The sequence below is a fragment of the Lolium perenne genome, chromosome 3 (assembly GCF_019359855.2).
Source record: "Lolium perenne isolate Kyuss_39 chromosome 3, Kyuss_2.0, whole genome shotgun sequence".
Lineage (NCBI taxonomy): Eukaryota > Viridiplantae > Streptophyta > Magnoliopsida > Poales > Poaceae > Lolium > Lolium perenne.
In genome coordinates this window covers 269,354,748-269,361,656 of record NC_067246.2, presented here as the reverse complement: position 1 = coordinate 269,361,656, position 6,909 = coordinate 269,354,748, and positions in this window count along the sequence as shown.

Here is a 6,909-nt window from a genome sequence, read left to right as displayed (position 1 = left end):
CTAAAATGTCTTGGATAATGTGATACTTGGCAATTGTTGTGCTCATGTTTAAGCTCTTGCATCATATACTTTGCACCCATTAATGAAGAAATACATAGAGCTTGCTAAAATTTGGTTTGCATAATTGGTCTCTCTAAGGTCTAGATAATTTCTAGTATTGAGTTTGAACAACAAGGAAGACGGTGTAGAGTCTTATAATGTTTACAATATGTCTTTTATGTGAGTTTTGCTGCACCGGTTCATCCTTGTGTTTGTTTCAAATAACCTTGCTAGCCTAAACCTTGTATCGAGAGGGAATACTTCTCATGCATCCAAATCCTTGAGCCAACCACTATACCATTTGTGTCCACCATACCTACCTACTACATGGTATTTCTCCGCCATTCCAAAGTAAAATGCTTGAGTGCTACCTTTAAATTTCTATCCTCTACCTTTACAATATATAGCTCATGGGACAAATAGCCTAAAAAACTATTGCGGTATTGAATATGTACTTATGCACTTTATCTCTTATTAAGTTTCTTGTTGTGCGATAACCATGTTCCTGGGGACGCCATCAACTACTCTTTGTTGAATATCATGTGAGTTGATATGCATGTCCGTCTTGTCTGAAGTAAGGGAGATTTACCACTCATTTAATGGTTAGAGCATGCATAATGTTAGAGAAGAACATTGGGCCGCTAACTAAAGCCATGATCCATGGTGGAAGTTTCAGTTTTGGACAAATATCCTCAATCTCATATGAGAAAATTAATTGTTGCCACATGCTTATGCATTAAAGAGGAGTCCATTATCTGTTGTCTATGTTGTCCCGGTATGGATGTCTAAGTTGAGAATAATCAATAGCGAGAAATCCGATGCGAGCTTTCTTCTTAGACCTTTGTACAGGCGGCATAGAGGTACCCCTTTGTGACACTTGGTTAAAACATATGTATTGCGATGATAATCCCGGTAATCCGAGCTAATTAGGACAAGGTGCGGGCACTATTAGTATACTATGCGTGAGGCTTGCAACTTGTAAGATATAATTTACATAACACATATGCTTTATTACTACCGTTGACAAAATTGTTTCTTGTTTTCAAAATAAAAGCTCTAGCATAAATATAGCAATCAATGCTTCCCTCTGCGAAGGGCCTTTCTTTTACTTTTATGTTGAGTCAGTTCACCTATTTCTCTCCATCTCAAGAAGCAAACACTTGTGTGAACTGTGCATTGATTCCTACATACTTGCATATTGCACTTGTTATATTACTTTGCATTGACAACTATCCATGAGATATACATGTTATAAGTTGAAAGCAACCACTGAAACTTAATCTTCCTTTGTGTTGCTTCAATACCTTTACTTTGAATTATTGCTTTATGAGTTAACTCTTATGCAAGACTTATTGATGGTTGTCTTGAAGTACTATTCATGAAAAGTCTTTGCTTTATGATTCAGTTGTTTACTCATGTCATTTACATTGTTTTGATCGCTGCATTCATTACATATGCTTACAATAGTATGATCAAGGTTATGATGGCATGTCACTCCAGAAATTATCTTTGTTATCGTTTACCTACTCGGGACGAGCAGAAACTAAGCTTGGGGATGCTGATACGTCTCCGAAGTATCGATAATTTCTTATGTTCCATGCCACATTATTGATGATATCTACATGTTTTATGCATACTTTATGTCATATTTATGCATTTTCTGGCACTAACCTATTAACGAGATGCCGAAGAGCCAGTTGCTATTTTCTGCTGTTTTTGGTTTCAGAAATCCTAGTAAGGAAATATTCTCGGAATTGGACGAAATCAACGCCCAGGGGCCTATTTTGCCACGAAGCTTCCAGAAGACCGAAGGGAAGACGAAGTGGGGCCACGGGGCGCCGCCACACTAGGGCGGCGCGGCCCAGGGGGGCCCGCGCGGCCCTAGCGTGTGGGGCCCCCGTGATGCCTCCTGACCCGCCCTTCCGCCTACATATAGTCTTCGTCGCGAAACCCCCAGTACCGAGAGCCACGATACGGAAAACCTTCCAGAGACGCCGCCGCCGCCAATCCCATCTCGGGGGATTCAGGAGATCGCCTCCGGCACCCTGCTGGAGAGGGGAATCATCTCCCGGAGGACCCTTCACCGCCATGGTCGCCTCCGGAGTGATGAGTTAGTAGTTCACCCCTGGACTATGGGTCCATAGCAGTAGCTAGATGGTTGTCTTCTCCTCATTATGCTTCATTGTCGGGTCTTGTGAGCTACCTAACATGATCAAGATCATCTATCTGTAATGCTATATGTTGTGTTTGTTGGGATCCGATGGATAGAGAATACTATGTTATGTTGATTATCAATCTATTACCTATGTGTTGTTTATGATCTTGCATGCTCTCCGTTATTAGTAGAGGCTCTGGCCAAGTTCTTACTCTTAACTCCAAGAGGGAGTATTTATGCTCGATAGTGGGTTCATGCCTCCATCAAATCTGGGACAGTGACAGAAAGTTCTAAGGTTGTGGATGTGCTGTTGCCACTAGGGATAAAACATTGATGCTATGTCCGAGGATGTAGTTATTGATTACATTACGCACCATACTTAATGCAATTGTCTGTTGTTTGCAACTTAATACTGGAAGGGGTTCGGATGATAACCTGAAGGTGGACTTTTTAGGCATAGATGCATGCTGGATAGCGGTCTATGTACTTTGTCGTAATGCCCAATTAAATCTCACTATACTCATCATATCATGTATGTGCATTGTCATGCCCTCTCTATTTGTCAATTGCCTAACTGTAATTTGTTCACCCAACATGCTATTTATCTTATGGGAGAGACACCTCTAGTGAACTGTGGACCCCGGTCCATTCTTTTACATTGAATACAATCTACTGCAATACTTGTTCTACTGTTTTCTGCAAACAATCATCATCCACACTATACATCTAATCCTTTGTAACAGCAAGCCGGTGAGATTGACAACCTCGCTGTTTCGTTGGGGCAATGTACTTTGGTTGTGTTGTGCAGGTTCCACGTTGGCGCCGGAATCCCTGGTGTTGCGCCGCACTACATCTCGCCGTTTCAACCTTCAACGTGCTTCTTGGCTCCTACTGGTTCGATAAACCTTGGTTTCTTACTGAGGGAAAACTAACTGCTGTACGCATCACACCTTCCTCTTGGGGTTCCCAACGGACGCGTGTTGAACGGAAAAGACATACGTCAACCACGCGCAGCAAACCTATTGACGAGATGCCGAAGTGCCAGTTCTTGTTTTCTGTTGTTTTTGGTTTCAGAAATCCTAGTAAGGAAATATTCTCGGAATTGGACGAAATCAACACCCATGATCTTATATTTCAACGAAGCTTCCAGAGCACCGAAGAGGGGCCAGAGGAGAGCCAGGTGGGCCCCACACATGGTGGCGGCGCGGCCAAGGGGGGCGCGCCCCCTGGTGTGTGGCTCCACCGTGGCCCTTCCGACTCCGACTCTTCGCCTATATAAGCCTCCCTGACCTAAAACTTCGATACGGATTGACGAAACTCCAGAAAACCATCCAGAGCCGCCGCCATCGCGAAACTCCAATTCGGGGGACAGAAGTCTCTGTTCCGGCACCCTGCCGGGACGGGGAATTTCCCCCGGAAGGCATCTCCATCAACACCACCGCCATCTTCATCACCGCTGCTGTCTCCCATGATGAGGAGGGAGTAGTTCTCCCCCGAGGCTGAGGGCTCTACCGTAGCTATGTGGTTCATCTCTCTCTTTGTGATCTAGTTGAATATCATCTATGTGCTACTCTAGTGATGTTATTAAAGTAGTCTATTCCTCCTCCATGATGTAATGTTGACAGTGTGTGCATCATGTAGTACTTGGTATAAGCTATGATTGTGATCTCTTGTAGATTATGAAGTTAACTATTACTATGATAGTATTGATGTGATCTATTCCCCCTTTCATAGTCTATCGGTGACGGTGTGCATGCTATGTTACTACTCGGTATAATTGTGTTGGTCTATCATGCACTCTAAGGTTACTTAAATATGAACATCGAATGTTGTGGAGCTTGTTAACTCCGGCATTGAGGTGCTCTTGTAGCCCTACACAATGAATGGTGTTTGTTATCCAACAAGAGAGTGTAGAGTAGTTTCAGTTATGTGATCAATGTTGAGAGTGTCCATTAGTGAAAGTATGATCCCTAGGCCTTGTTTCCACACATCGAATCTCCGTTTATTTACTGTTCTACTGCATGTTTACTCGCTGCCATATTTATTTCAGATTGCTATTACCACTCATATTCATCCATACTACTTGTATTTCACTATCTCTTCGCCGAACTAGTGCACCTATACATCTGACAAGTGTATTAGGTGTGTTGGGGACACAAGAGACTTCTTGTATCGTGATTGTAGGGTTGCTTGAGAGGGATATCTTTTACCTCTTCCTCCCTGAGTTCGATAAACCTTGGGTGATTCAATTAAGGGAAACTTGTTGCTGTTCTACAAACCTCTGCTCTTGGAGGCCCAACACTGTCTACAGGAATAGAAGCGTGCGTAGACATCAATTCCTCAAAATTTCATACTAAAAAATTCTCCAAGCAAGTACTCATTGAATCATCATTATTTGTCCTATCCCTGCCTTTGATCACACATTTGAGGGTTGATATGAAAATCCGAAGAATGGGAAAATTAAGGGAATGGCCATGCCGGGCATGATCACACCTCTTCCATTACCATCTATCTCTCCTTTTTTTTTCTCTCTCTCTCTCTTTACTCTCTGATACGTCTCCGACATATCGATAATTTCTTATGTTCCATGCCACATTATTGATGTTATCTACATGTTTTATGCACACTTTATGTCATATTCGTGCATTTTCTGGAACTAACCTATTAACAAGATGCCGAAGTGCCAGTTCCTGTTTTCTGCTGTTTTTGGTTTCAGAAATCCTAGTAACGAAATATTCTCGGAATTGGACGAAATCAACGCCCAGGTTCCTATTTTGCCCGGAAGCATCCAGAACACCCGAGAGCCACCAGGGAGGGGGCACAGGCCCACCAAACCCTAGGCCGGCGCGGCCAGGGGGGGCCCGTGCCACCCTATGGTGTGGGCACCCCTTCGACCCTCTGGCGCCGCCTCTTCGCCTATTTAAAGCCTCCGTCACGAAAACCCTGATCAGTTCGACGAAACCCACAGAAACCTTCCAGAGCCGCCGCCATCGCGAGGCCAAGATCTGGGGGACAGGAGTCTCTGTTCCGGCACGCCGCCGGAACGGGGAAGTGCCCCCGGAAGGCTTCTCCATCGACACCGCTGCCATCTCCACCGCCATCTTCATCACCGCTGCTGCTCCCATGAGGAGGGAGTAGTTCTCCATCGAGGCTCGGGGCTATACCGGTAGCTATGTGGTTCATCTCTCTCCTATGTACTTCAATACAATAATCTCATGAGCTGCCTTACATGATTGAGATTCATATGATGATGCTTGTAATCTAGATGTCGTTATGCTAGTCAAGTGAATTTTACTTATGTGATCTCCGGAGACTCCTTGTCCCACGTGTGTAAAGGTGACAGTGTGTGCACCGTGTGGGTCTCTTAGGCTATATTTCACAGAATACTTATTCACTGTTATGAAGAGCATAGTGAGGTGCTTATTTATATCTCTTTATGATTGCAATGTATTTGTATCACAATTTATCTATGTGCTACTCTAGCAATGTTATTAAAGTAGTTTTATTCCTCCTACACGGTGTAATGGTGACAGTGTGTGCATCCGTGTTAGTACTTGGTTTATGCTATGATCATGATCTCTTGTAGAATATGAAGTTAACTATTGCTATGATAGTATTGATGTGATCTATTCCTCCTACATAAGCATGAAGGTGACAGTGTGCATGCTATCTTAGTACTTGGTTTAGTCTTTTGATCTATCTTACACTCTAAGGTTACTTAAATATGAACATTGAATTGTGGAGCTTGTTAACTCCGGCATTGAGGGTTCGTGTAATCCTACGCAATGTGTTCATCATCCAACAAGAGTGTAGAGTATGCATTTATCTATTCTGTTATGTGATCAATGTTGAGAGTGTCCACTAGTGAAAGTCTAATCCCTAGGCCTTGTTCCTAAATACTGCTATCGCTGCTTGTTTACTGTTTTACTGTGTTTCTACTGCCTGCAATATTACCACCATCACTACACGCCAGCAAGCACTTTTCTGGCACCGTTGCTACTGCTCATATTTATTCATACCACCTGTATTTCACTATCTCTTCGCCGAACTAGTGCACCTATTTGGTGTGTTGGGGACACAAGAGACTTCTTGCTTTGTGGTTGCAGGGTTGCATGAGAGGGATATCTTTGACCTCTTCCTCCCTGAGTTCGATAAACCTTGGGTGATCCACTTAAGGGAAAACTTGCTGCTGTTCTACAAACCTCTGCTCTTGGAGGCCCAACACTGTCTACAGGAAAAGGAGGGGGAAGTAGACATCACTCTCCAACCCACCAGCATGGTGTATGCTATTCTGAACCCACACTCGACCCCATCTCCTCTCTTTTCACTCTCTCACTCTCCACACAAGATCACATGTGTGTGCATGCATTTTGGCACCATGTGGTTAAGAGTGAAAGCTCCAAGCTTGGGGATGCCCCGGTGGTTCACCCCTGCATATATCAAGAAGACTCAAGCGTCTAAGCTTGGGGATGCCCAAGGCATCCCCTTCTTCATCGACAAATTATCAGGTTCCTTCTCTTGAAACTATATTTTTATTCGGTCACATCTTATGTGCTTTACTTGGAGCGTCTGTATGCTTTTATTTTTGTTTGTGTTTGAATAAATTGGATTACATCATGCTTGTGTGGGAGAGAGACACGCTCCGCTGTTGCATATGAACACATGTGTTCTTAGCTTTTAGTATTCATGGCGAAGTTTCTTCTTCGTTAAATTGT